Source organism: Panthera tigris, chromosome E2 (assembly GCF_018350195.1).
Source record: "Panthera tigris isolate Pti1 chromosome E2, P.tigris_Pti1_mat1.1, whole genome shotgun sequence".
Lineage (NCBI taxonomy): Eukaryota > Metazoa > Chordata > Mammalia > Carnivora > Felidae > Panthera > Panthera tigris.
In genome coordinates, this window is record NC_056674.1 from 60,778,427 (window position 1) to 60,792,038 (window position 13,612).

The window sequence follows — 13,612 nt, forward strand, 5'->3', positions numbered from 1 at the left end:
CTTTCTCCACCTTACTTCATTGTAGGAATAGATAATATGTGTAACGTGCAAAGCAGGTGTTCGTCCCCTGGTCGTGTTGCTGGGAAGGCTTCAGGTGGACAGTCAGCTAAGTCGTCAAGCTCTGAGGCAGTCGGGAGCTGCACGTGGGTGTTGGTGTCCACGACACCCACACTGTTCGAGAGTGAGCTGTACTTCCCACAAAGCAGCAGCGAGTATGCAGAAACACGACACCACCCAAAATTGCTCTAAATAAAAATGAGATACTTAGGTGTAAGTCTAAAAAAGAAAAACTAGAAAAACCTGTGAAATTGTTAAGGGAAAATAAACACAGGAGAAAATCTCTGAGACCTAGGGCTAGGCAGAAAGTTCTTGCTTTTATTTTTTTAAGATTTTACTTTTTTAGGTAATCTCTACACCCAACATGGAGCTCAGACCTACAAGTTCAAGATCAAGCGTCCCACGCCCAGTCAGCCGAGCCAGCCGGGCACCCTGAGGCAAAATGTTTTTAGACAGGACCCCAAAAGCGCCCGTCCACAGAAGGAAAATGAAAAACTGTACAATATTAAAGCCTCGGTTCCCAGGTGAAAGATAAGCCGCCAATGTGTGAATCACCAACGAGCTTATTAATAAACCACAATACAAACAGCAGTAAGCAGCAAACAATCCAACTGGAAAACGGACAAAGGACAGAAGACGCATTTGGCCACAGAAGAGCCTGGAATGCCGCACGGTGGCTTTGCAGCCGTGCAGATGGAGGTCACCTACCAGGGTGTTTCCAGAACATTCTTCAGAAAACGACATGACACAGAAGCGTGAATATCAGGGGTCATCACACACACATACCATCTCATGAAGGACGTTGCTCTGTAAACACGTGCCTGGGGTGTGTGGAGGGCAGGGACACACGCTGTTTTTCTCACAACAGGAAGCTGTCAGGACATTTCAGAAACACTGGCCCAGCTGGTTAAGAACCCTGGGTCTGTGGTCAGATACGTCTAAATTTCTCAACCTATAAAATAAAGAAAACCTCCTATTAAGAGCCTAGGACCACGTCTGACTGGCCCAGCGCTCACTCAATGCTCCTCAACGAGCCGCCTCTCAGGCTGGGGGCGGAGGAGGCCCAGGTGTGCTGCTAATGCTGTCCCCAGAGCTGGGGTGCGCACCTCCACCCCTCTCCGACGCCTCACTCCTCCCTTGTCACTGCCTCGCTGCCCCCGACAGTGAGGTCCCGGCTCTTCCGACCACAGGCTGGCAGAGAGCCACAACAGGTGCAGGGTGATGGCAAGACACCAGCCGGGCCAGGCGCTAAGCAGGCCGTGGGGTCCTCAGAGAGGTGGCCGGGCGGGCGGGCTGGCTGGGACCTGGCCCGGGACCTGGCCCGGGAACTAGGAGTGTGGGCGCAGGCTCGGCCCACAGTCCACGGCAGGTGGATGTGACCCAGGCGCCCGTCTAGACGCACATCCCAAGCGACATGGGTGCAGAGGCCACCAAAGCCACATCCGACTGTCAACGCACACTGACGTGTACAAACCCTGCGAACAGCCCAGATGCCCCCAATAGAGAACAGATGGACCATGGGAGTGCCAAGATGCTTAGCGCACCGTGGATGAGGTTCCTGGAGGCTGCAAGTCAGTACGGAAATTATGCGGGGAGGGGACAACCGTCCTCACTTGGGGGGGGGGGGGGTTGCACAGGCACACACAGAGGACAGGCACCGTCTCCAGCACCGCTGTTGGCACGGGCAGCCTCTGAGCCTCTGCCGGCCCCGGGCTCCGACGACTCGGGCTCCCCCTCGAGGCCCTGCCCCCAGTCCTTCCCCCCGCCGCCACACCACCTCCCAGAGGCAGAGCAGCAGTGACATGGCCTTGGCTCGCAGCCCGCCTGGAAGTCCCCTCACACACGGGCCCGTCTGCAGGCCCAAGTCCCCTGTTGTGACACGTCTGATTTCTCATCTCACCAAAGGGCGTTCCTGAGTCTCCCTGGGCCTCTGCTCCAGGGAGGAGCTGCCGTGCTCCTGCACTGCTGTGAACACAGCCGTCGGGGGGGGGGGGGGGGGGGGGGGGGGGGGGGCCTTCCGGTTTCCACCTGCCCGATGACAGTCTCAGGTAGATCTTTATCAGAATTGCTAAATCACGTGATGGCTCACAGCACAGGAAACCCAACGCGATAAACACACAGAACAGCACGCAGCACACGCCCCTCCGGGCCCCCGTGTGGAAGACGCCAGCCCCCGCCTCTGTAACGCTGGTGGGACCTGGAACACTCCCGAGACGAGGGGACCCTCGGAGAACGGGGAGGGAAGCCAGCCGCTGGAGCAGGTCCCTCTGGGAGGCACGCAGTCTCGGCCTCCAGTCATTCCGCATGGCTCTCGGCACGGCCACGCCGCCCCCAGGACTCTGCCTACACGGCCGGCAGGTTTCACGGAAACCTCGAGAGAGAAAAAGGGACTCGGGAGAGAAAGGGACTCTTCCCGTGGGAACCGAGTGCGAACACAGTGGCCTCTGGGGGTGAAGATGCCGTCTGCTCACGTGAGGCGTCACCAGGAGGACACGCAACGAAGTATCACCCAGTGTTCGTCTGCCAATTCTTCTCTTACAGATTTTAAGTCATCTCTACAGCCAACAGGGGGCGCGGACTCGCGATCCCAAGATCAAGAGTCGGACGCTCCACTGACTGAGCCAGCCGGGAGCCCCCAGGATTCTCGGATTCTGCTGCACGAGACAGCCCGTCCCAGGCAACCCCAACAACAGAGGTAACGCGTGTCTCCTCCCTCAGCCTCAGCTGGGGGTGCGGACAGACACTGGCAGCTGCGAGCAGTGGGCATTCTGGGAACCCTGGGACTCCGAGCAGCGTCGGGTCTCACAGCCCCGTGCCCCCTGACGTGCCATCCCGTCCACGTCACCACCCCCCCATTTTCAAGCCCACATTCCTACACCAGACCGCGGCAGAGACGGGCAGGCAGTCGTCCACACGACCCTGCCAAGTGGTCTTCAGAAAGGCTGCCGCGAGCACGTCCTCACCAGGAGCACGCGGGGTGCCCGGTCCCCACCCTTGCCAATACCATTTAAAAAAACAAGAAGGGGGCGCCTGGGTGGCTCAGTTGGTCGAGTGTCTGACTTCGGCTCAAGTCATGATCTCACGTTTTGTGAGTTCAAGCCCCGCGTCAGGCTCTGGGCTGACAGCTCGGAGCCTGGAACCTGCTTCGGATTCTGTGTCTCCCTCTCTCTCTGCCCCTCTCCTGCTCATGCTCTGTCTCTCTCTCTCTCAAAGATGAATAAACATTTTTTAAAAAAATATTTTTTTAATAAAAAAACAAAAAGATGGTGAACATCAGCCTACTGGGCTCGTGCTGGCACCCGTGGCTGCCTGCCCGTGAGCGTCCCTTCCCACGTGACCACCTGTGCCCTCAGTCGCTCATCCGCTCTGCATGTACTGACCGCACTGCCCGTGTGCAGGCCTGGGGACTGCAGCCGGCACGTGCTTCTCCATCACAGAGGGTCTCAGGAAGACAGCTGGCTCACAGCGCGCCTAGCAGGGTGGCTTAGTCAGGAGAGGGCGACCCGGGACACAAGGAACAGAACGCTGGCCACACAGGTGAACACGAATCCTTGGAGCTGACGGAATGGCCTTGCCGTCGTCCCTGTGACCTCGGCCCAGTGGCGTAAGCCTGGACGCGTGCCAGACCCTGCCCGGGGACTGGGTGTGCGGGGCGCACCTGCTGAGCGCGGAGTCCCGCCTTCCGAAGCTCACGCGGCACATGCTGAACACAGCCATCGGAGTGACCTCAAGGCACAACGGTGTCACCACAGGACGCCGAGGCCCGGCTGGCTGCCAGGGCACACCACGCGGGTGACGTCCTCACTGCACCCCTGCAATGACAAGCTTCTCCCCTGCAGCCCTTCGTGTCCATCTGTCCGTGCCGAGCGCCACAGAAGCCACTCACCCTGTCCACGTGCTGTGGCCTTCCCTCAGTGCCACATGGTGACGTTCCCCAGGACGAAACCCGAACCGGGACGGCCATCTGCTGACGGAGGGCACTGACCGGGGCTGACTCGCTTGCTACCAGACCGAAGCCTCAGTCTGAAAAGGACCCGCTGGGTCAGAAATTCTGTATCTGTGATGCTCCAGTTTTCCAAAGCAGGAGATCTGCTGCAGAAAAAAGGCTACAAAAACTCCTATCGTCCCTGCTTTCCTACATCAGATAATTGGCCAGGTTAAACAGTAACTTCCCTCCTTTAACTGCAAGGACCGCCAAGTGGATGCTTGGAGCAAAACAAGCCTAATTAGTAACAACTGAACCTTCCAGAAATAAACCCATAAAGAAGCCACCTCCTTTCCCCTCGAAGTCGCTGACAGCCGGTCTCCCCAGACTCGGGAACATACAACAGGAAGGCACGCAGCGTCCACTGGCTTCCGGGGTCTCTGCTCTGACCTGGACCAGAAGGACGCTCTGCGGGAGCAGAGAACCGAACCGACTCCGTGTGAAGGCCTGTGCACGGTGGCCGACAGCAGGCACAGCCGCTCCTTGTTCCCGCGGCCGGAAGAGGACGCCCCCGAGCTCGCCTCTGCGGAGCCAGGAGATGTGGGCTCCCTCGGCCGAAACTTGGGCCCACATCCAGGGCGCAGAGTGGAGACAGGGCAGGGACCGTGGCGCGCGGTGTGCCCGGCTCCCCCCGCGTTCCTTCGGGAGCGCTGCGTGCGCGCGGCCGGGCCCCCGGGCCTTTGCTGGGGCTCTGGTGCCTTCGGCCCGGATGTGGGGAGTGCACCTCCAGGGGCGGCCTGACGGGCCAAAAATCTCGGTTGCTCCACGACACCTCCCCCGGCACTTAACAAAACCAAATAAAAAGCTATGGGTGAGAGGCACCAGGCTTGCTCGGTAGAATGTGCGGCTCTTAACCTCAGGGTCGTGAGTTCAAGCTCCATGTCAGGCGTAGAGCCTACTTAAAGAATAAATAAAACTTGGGGCGCCTGGTTGGCTCAGTCGGTTGAGCGTCTGACTCTCAGCTTCAGCTCAGATCATGATCTCATATTTCGGGAGTTCGAGCCCCACATCGGGCTCTAAGCTGACAGCACGGAGCCTGCTTGGGTTTCTCTCTCCCTCTCTCTCTGCCCTTCCCCTTCCCCCGCTTGTGCTGTCTCTGTCCCTCTCAAAATAAGTAAATAAACTTAAAAAAAAATTAAAAATAAATAATAAAATAAATAAAAACATTGGGGCGGGGCGGGTGGGGGGTATGTTCTGGATGTGACAGCAAACTGCCCAGAGATATAAAGTGGTTTTTTCCCTTATTAAATAAAGGGCATTAGCTGAGAGGCTATGTTTAAAGTACATTTACCCAAATGTCCTACTTTCTGTAGAAGGGAACAGACCGGCTACACGCCTGAAAGCCCGTCTGCAAACAAGACAAACAGCCATCACAAGGTGAACGGATAGGGAGGTGCGGGGACCACCCCACGGGAGACGACGCGGCGATAAGGGTGAACTGACGCGTGCCCCAACGGGGACGGTGTACATGGAGCGCGTGCGGAGGGAACGCACCCAGACAGAGGCGAGGGACACACGCAGGCCGCGTACAGTGGAATCCTGTGTAGATGGAGGCCCAGAAGAGGCAACCCCAGGCCCCAGCAACGGAAACTCAACACCAAGGGGGCACTGGCTGCAACGGGGCCCGTGGCACTTACGGGGCAACGGGGCCGCACAGGGCACACGTTCACACTCATGCCTGTACCTACTCATGTCTACATCACATCTACATTTAAAAGGAGAAAAAAGTGGGGTGCCTGGGTGGCGATTTCAGCTCAGGTCACGATCACACAGTTCCTGAGTTCAAGCCTTGCATCGGGCTCTGTGCTGACAGCATGGAGCCTGCTTGGGATTCTCGTGCGCACGCTCTCTCTCTCTCTCTCTCTCTCTCCCTGTCTCTTTCCCTAACCCACGCCCTCCCCACAGCGTGCATGCCCTCCCCCTTCTCTCTCTTAAAATAAACTTTGAAAAAAAAGAGAGAGAGAGAAAAGAAAAAATGTACACTTAGCTCAAGAAAGCATCAGTAGTGTGGTGAGTTACAGTGTCCATCCCAAAAAATATATCCATGCAGAACTTATAAATGTGACCTTACTTAAAAAAGGGTCTGTGCACATGTAACTAAACTAAGGACTCGAGAGGAGACCGTGCTGTCTTGTGTGGTCAGACCCTAAACCCAACAACCAGTCCCTAGAAGAGAAGGGAGAGGGACATTAGGGAAGGGGGCCACGTGAAGATGGGGTGCCAGGGAGGCCAGGGCGGGCTCTGCCTGGAAGTCTGTGGGCGACGCGGCCCTGCCAGCCCCTCCATTCAGGTGTCACAGGCGTATGTGCCTGTGAAGAGCCCCAGGGGACTAACGCAACATCTGTGCATGATAAACGGCCCGTCCCCCGTGTTCCCAGGCCCTGGTGGCCCGGCCCGGCCGACATGCTACGCAGCACATACTGCAGGCCAGCAGACACTGCACTTAGCTTCCTGTCCTACTCAGGGGGACCCTCAGACCACCGGGGCTGAGGCGCCACCCCAGCTTCTGGGATGGCCGCCACCCAGCGGAGGGGACTCGGCTTTGGATCCCTGGCTGCTTCCCTTCCCTGTGTCTACGACTCTGAACGGGATTCTTCCATGGCAAGGACTGTTCACCACAGAAAGTGGGGTTTCCTTATTAAAAACTAACAAAGAGAGTCTGCTGAGCCCAAAGCATGCGGCTGGTGGCCACTTGCTGTGTGCCCACAGGGGAAGGAAGGCTGGGGGAGACCCAGTCACGGCTCACACGCGAGGACGCTCATGCTCCGTGTCCAGACAGTCCTCCCTCCAGAGCGAGCAAGCCCAGGAGCTGGCCACACGTGGGAACGGGTCTAGAAGGACCTAGATGGCCTCCTTGAGGCCGCCTCTTAGGGTGCAAAGTCTGAAAAAGTGACTATCTGACCGTGTGAGGAAAAGCCTGCCAGCCCCGTCCTGGACGAAGGCACCACGCAGGGCCCAGTCAAGGGCAGGGGACAGCCGTAGTTACGAAGAGAATACCAGTTTCCACAAAATAACTCTCAGACCTACTGAAATACAAAGGTACAGAGGAAAGGCCGGAAGAGAAACACAGGTTACAAAATCGGATGCCCACAGGGGTGGTGAAAACAGAACATGTAACATAAAAGAGAACTTCCCCATGAATCGAGAACCCAGAAACTATTGACACTGGCCATCTGAGTAGGAGGGCTACATTTTCCAGCGTTTTGCCTGTCTGTATTTTCTAATTTTCTACCATGCACACATACTGCTTCTAAAATCTGACCACAGAAAAAGACAGATTGAATTTAATAATAAATACCTTAATTAATAATATCTTATCCAAGTCAGATTTTTTTATCTTACCAATCGTTTTACCTTCATGATCTGGACAAAGCCCTATGAGTTTTGTCACAGGACGTAAATGTCAAGGATGAAAGGCTGGAAACCCATATAGTGGGAAGGAGGGGAGCCTGGAGCCCACAGCTATGCAGACACGCCCTCCAGCGCCGCCTGCCCGGAGTTCCCGTAGTCCACAAGCGTAATAAAGGGGAAGTTTTGCTGTTAGGTAATAAAAACCATCTAATACAACAGCCTTGGACACTGGCAATCCCTCCTGGACGCAAACAAAGGAGTAGGACGTGGCCAAGCCGGCTTTAAGGCTTGCATCCACCGATTCAAAGAACAAAACAAAACAAAACAAAGCAAAACAAAAGCTGTGCCCTGGGTGAGGTGGCCAGCACAGCACACAGAGGTCAAGCCACAGCCCAAGTCCACAGTCCTACTCTGCACCCCATGTGAGCTGCATTTATAGAAGGCACAAGGTAAAAACAATTACTTTTCAAACGATCCCAGGAATTTGGAGCACCCCTAAATCTGTTCAAGAGGAGTTATTATTGTATGTCATGATTTCCTCATTAGAAATCTTTTCTATCCTCATCATTTTATAATAAAGTAACAATAGCTATGATTTTCACTGAAATGTTTCAAGTATACGTAAAAGTATGAGAAACAATGCAACAAACACTTATGTATTCACCATCTGTTCACTTTGCCATATTTGCTTTGGAATTTTTTTCTTCTTAGAGAGAGAGTGAGGGAGGGGGAAAGGGAGGGGAGAGGGGTGAGGGGTGAGGGGTGAGGAGGGAGAGAGAGAGAGAGACAGGGAGAGGAAGAGGGGGGTGAGAGGGAGAGAGACAGAGAGAGAGACAGAGAGACAGAGAGACAGAGAGAGGGAGGGAGAGAGAATGAATCCCAAGCAGGCTCCACACTGTCAGTGCAGAGCCTGACTTGGGGCTCGATCCCACGAACTGTGAGATCATGACCTAAGCCAAAATCAAGAGTCAGACACTCAACCGACTGAGCCACCCAGGTGCCCCAGATTTTTTTCTTTTTTTTTTTTTTAATGTTTATGTTTTGAGAGAGGGAGAGAGAGAAAGAGCATCAGCGGGGGAGGGTCAGACAGAGGGAGACACAGAATCTGAAGCAGGCTCCAGGCTCCGAGCTGTCAGCACAGAGACCAACACAGAGCGTGAACTCACAAAGCGTGAGATCGTGACCTGAGCTGAAGTCGGACACTCAACTGACTGAGCCAGCCACCCAGGCGCCCCTGAAGATTTTGGGTTCTGATGCTAATCTGATTTTGGTGCTCATCATTTGCGTCTATGTCTTTATACTTACCTTACCTGTAAACGTGCAAACACAGTATGTGATATTTTTACAGGAAACACTGCACAGACCCTCATGCCCCATCCCCTCCCGAGTATGCTTGTGCCATCTGTCTGCGCTCCTGTCGCACGCACACAACTACGCTCCTCGCTGGGGGCGTCAGGCCCCTCTGGGAAACACGGGTCTCTGCTGACTGGTGCTGGGGTGTCTCCCTGCTCCTCGTGCTACAAACACCCCACAGTGAGCACTGTCAGCGCGGCTCTTCCCGCAGCTAAGAGTCCCTTTAAAATTTACAGCCAGAGACGGAGTTACAAGAAACGGAGTGTAAATGCTTTTAAAAATCTGATCGAACTTCACACTACACAGCCATTCACAAGCATGCCCTCTTCTGTGCTGTAAACTCATCACGAAATTTGGCTGGGAAAGGGGAAGGGTGCTGTGCACATAACAGACTCCTGAGGAACAAGGTCAGGTTCTACAAAAAGTCAACAATCAGTGCTCAGTCAGGTGGGAGTCTGAGACTCGCCCTGGGCAAAGCAGCACACAGCCAAAGGACAGGAGTTGAAAGCCCCACGGCCCGGATAGTTCCGAAACCCAGAAATCACATGAGCAAAGTGCGATTCTTGAGTGTTCCTCAGGAAAGAGCTACAGCTTTTGCCCAATTCTTAGAGAGTCCAGGACCCAAAAAAGGTTTTGACGGTTGTTTCTTCTTTCTACACAACGCGGCACGTGTGAACGCCCAAACAAAGCACTGGAGGGACACTTTACCTTCCAAATCCAACTTCCAAATCAACTAAAAACTCACTAACAAACCCAGAGGAACGCAATTATAGTATAAATGACCAGACTTCTTTCTTATTTTTATTTTTTTAACATTTATTTATTTTTGAGAGAGAAAGAGAGACAGAGCACGAGCAGGGGAGGGGCAGAGAGGGAGACACAGAATCTGAAGCAGCTCCAGGCTCCGAGCTGTCAGCACAGAGCCCGACACCAGGCTCGAACTCAGAAGCATGAGATCACGACCTGAGCCGAAGTCGGCAGCTCAACCCACTGAGCCCCTCAGGCTCTTTAACCCAGAAAAAACCAGATCATAACCGAAGTCATGACTCACACTGTTCATATGCAATACTGTAAAATTTTTAAAAACTGAGATTTCCACTGAGAAAAATTCCAAAGCCCAAGTTCACAGTCCTGTGTCAAAGGGAAGAAGGATGTGAAACCACCTGCGGATCTGAAGGTTGGCTGTGCTGTGGAATGCAGACAAGACCGGAAAACAAGGCTGTCCTGTCTCTCTCCACAGTGAACACGTCTCGGGACTCCTCTGTGTAAGTCAGCAGGTAGAGTGATCACACACTCAAGCTAAAAGGGCACAGACAACATACAGCGGACAGGGCGGCCTACCAACTTCGCGGGCACGCCAGCAAGGCTCTTGTGTGCAGACCCCACCAAGCGTCCCCACCTTCCGGAAAGACTGTGTGGGTGAGACCGAGGCACGTCACCTTAGCAACAGCTCCAAACATACGTGCACCCAACACCGGCTGCTTTCTGAAAGCTGTAAACAGAGGACAATGGCATCAAAGTTCCAGATTAAGGCAAGGACCATCCACCCCCTGCCCTCTCTACCCTCCCCCAGCCTTACATCCCACTGAGAACACTGAGTGATTCTGCATGTGCAAAGGTGCTTTTAATCCCCAAGGATGTGGAACACTGCATAATTACGTACCCACCGGAGGCACCTTCGTGCACAGACACACAGTGGCCACGGGAAGGCAGTCTGTGGCAAAGGACACAGCTTTGGGCCCGGAGCAGCTATAGCCCTGGCAGGGATTTCTGGGCCTGGCTGACCCAGGTCGCTGGAGGGCCTCCTCCCCACAGGCCGAAGGTTCCAAGGTTCTTGTGACAAAGCAGGAAGTCACAACAAAACAGGAGAAAGGTGCGGCAGGCCTCCAGCCTCGGGAAATCAGGGAGAGTTTCCTGGTAAAGTCCAAGGTATGGGCCTCTGAACCCATTTCCATCTTTGGAAAACACAGTCCGTTTCCTCTTAGGGGAAGAAAACTTTGTACTCCCCGGAGATCTGAAGACTGTGGAACTCAACCATTTGGTCTAGGGTAAACCGCGGCATAGACAGGTGTGCCCGGGACCAGGCCTGAAGACGGCCCGGCGGGAGTGACACGCCAAGAGTGAGGCGGGGCCGGACGCGGGAGAAACTGGCTTGGTTTCAAGCCAACTTGGTTCCGAACATAAATTTCCACCATCTCCGTCCGTCTTCCTCCAGCTTCTGACGTGCTGGGGAATGATCTGCTTTCTCCTTATTCCCTTCCTACCATATTCTTCAAGCAGCAGACAGAAAACGAGGCGAATAAATCCACACCCACGGACTGACATCTTTAAGAGAAAAAAACAAACCTGGTACTTCACGCCGCGAACCCTGCTGTGGGCCGTACAGATACGCTTCTCCGTACAGCCGCCGCTGAAGCTCAACTCTCAATATCCCACGGAAACGCAACTGCGCGATCAAACGGAGATGTGAGAGTGTCCTGAGAATAATCCCTCTTCTGTCCACTGAGGACTGAAGACAAGTCCACGCCTTTCTGCACAGGCACTGACCCCCACGCGGCAAAGGGGTGGAAGAAAGGAAGGAGGTGAAGGCAGGGAGGGCCTGCATCACGTGTCCCGAGAAAGGCGCCACGGGTGTGCTCTAGGACGCTGACCTCAGGACGCAGACACCGTGTGAGACTGCGCACTCATGTTCGTGGGCAGCTAAGTGCATTTTGCTGAAGCAACGTCCAAGTTCCTAAGCGGACAGAAACCAACACCCATGAACTCCAACACTGTTTTACAGGCCCAGCTATTAAAATGCATCTGTGGCAAATTCTTTCAAAGTAAAAACAACTCAGATTTGTCTTTCTAGGTGACCGTGCCCCTGTGTGTAGGCTGGGGGGAGGGGGGGGAGTGGGGGAGACCCTGGCAGTGGAGGGACACCCGTGAGAAAACGCAAAGAAGCCGGCCAGCTGCGGCCCGAGGAAGAGGACTGCAGGAGCCTATGTGGTCCCCTCCCAGAGAAAATGGACAGAGAATCTCGGTCCCGAAGATTCGCCGTTCTGCCTCTTGGAGAGCTCCTCGACCTCTGGGAAAGGAGCCCCGTGCTGCGAAGCGTCTCGCCACTCCTCCTCGGCCTCTCTGCCGGGGTCCCTGTCCAACGTGCTTCGTGCTCCTCTGCTGGCTGCTGGCAACAGGAAGCTGCGTTCCGTGTTCCAAAGACCGGGGCGAGCTGGCGGCACGGAGGGAACGGAGGCCCTGGACGCTGCCGGCCGGGGAGAGCGCAGGCGCCACACCATCCACTGCTTGGCGGCTCGAGGCCGCCTGTCTCAGCCTCCTTGCCTGTCCGCCGGAAGGCTGGGGAGCACGGACGAGTGCTCCCCACTCTGGCAGCTGTACCGGGTGACGGTGCCCCCCTTCAATCCGTGTCTGGGATTTAACGATCCATTTCAAATCACATCTGCACAGCACTTTACTTTCAAACGTTATTTTATTTAGAGCCCCTAAGTAGTTTCAGTTGAACAGATGGCATTATTTCCACTTTACAAACAAGACAGGAGCTGAGGCGATCTGAGACACACTGCCACGGGGAGTGCCCGGCAGGCAGGACCCCCGACTGGGGACCCTCCCTCGGGGCCACAGGCCGGCTGGGGGTGAACGAGCTCCCAGGGAAAGACGGACAGATCTCATCCCCTTGGGGACAAAAAAAAAATCATTCCGTCTTTCACAATTAGCCATGAATCAAGGAGTCTCACCTTCCACTGTGTACAAGCTGCCTCGGTCCTGAAGAAAACCCTGGGTGCTTCTCGGCAAACGGGCCTACGGAGGCTCAACGAGACCTAAGGACAAGCAGGGCCAGGCCGGCCTGCTCGCCTGGGGAAGCTGGCAGGCGCCGCCACACGGGAAGAGTTCCCAAGTGTCAGGGTTAAAAATGAGGACAGGAAAGATGACTTTGGGAGCAGCATCCCTCATCAGTAACAAATGAAAAGACAACGATGGACGAGGTACGAAGTTGAACAACTTCAGAATTTTTGTATTCACCTTGAAGTAAACACCAAATTGCATTTTCTCTGGTTTTGCTATAAGACTTCTCGTGGAAAATACCACTGAAAAGAGACAGTGAGAACAAGTGAAAGTCAGAGGAAAAACCACACGCACACACACGCACACACACACACACCCCATAATCCAAGCTAGAGTGACCAGGAACATGAAGCCTGGCCCGGGCAGCCTGCCAGGTGACCACACACACTGACAAGCTACTTGAAGCGAACACAGGTGTCAGCACCAGGGCACAGAACCCTGTCAAGGTGACCACGAAACGAAGGTGTATAACGGCCACATTTGTGGAGGAGGAAAAAAATGAATTGGAAAAAAATCCAAAGACAAAAAAAAAAAAAGAGAGAGAGAGAGAGAGAGAGAGAAACACAAGTGAAAACGAACAGAAAGCCCAGTACAGTATGACACATGTTCACGGAGTCTGAAAGTAAGAGGGCGAAGAAATCCAGTTAGGAGACAAAGTCCATCAGATGGGAACAGAAAGCTGAGAATCAGCGAAGGAAATCTAACACAAAAATCTGGAAAGATTCCAAGAGGAGAGAAGAGATGAGCTACGCAAATACTGAGCAGGGCAGAGGCTGCTGCCTTAGCACGGGCACAGGCTTGGGGCCAACGCACAGCCCAGGAGGCAAAGTCACGGAAACACGGCCAGAGGCCCCTTTCACAAGGAGAGGGTTCCAAACCTGTGCTCCCGTGAAAAGCCTCCCTGGAAAGAGCAGGAGCTGACAGGGAAACTGGAGCTGGCACTACCAGAGGACAGGAGACGACCCCCCACCAGAAGTCGGAGTACACAAGATTCGTACACAGCAGTGAGCACACACGACACGT

The 13,612-nt window shown here is 54.5% G+C and overlaps 1 protein-coding gene across 5 annotated transcripts in view; it reads right to left on the minus strand.

The window, feature by feature from the left end:
• Positions 1 to 13,612, minus strand: part of ANKRD11 (ankyrin repeat domain 11) — a 111,329-nt gene that overhangs the window by 44,442 nt on the left and 53,275 nt on the right. The window contains exon 3 of one of the 5 annotated variants that reach the window (XM_042968041.1): positions 844 to 1,009. The exons of 1 other annotated variant lie outside the window; for it this stretch is intronic. The gene's annotated coding sequence lies outside the window, so the exon portion shown is untranslated. Of the gene's footprint in view, positions 1 to 843; positions 1,010 to 7,384; positions 8,082 to 10,087; positions 10,172 to 13,612 lie in introns of those variants that run through there. 3 more of the 5 variants (XM_042968043.1, XM_042968044.1, XM_042968042.1) reach the window with 3 other exon arrangements.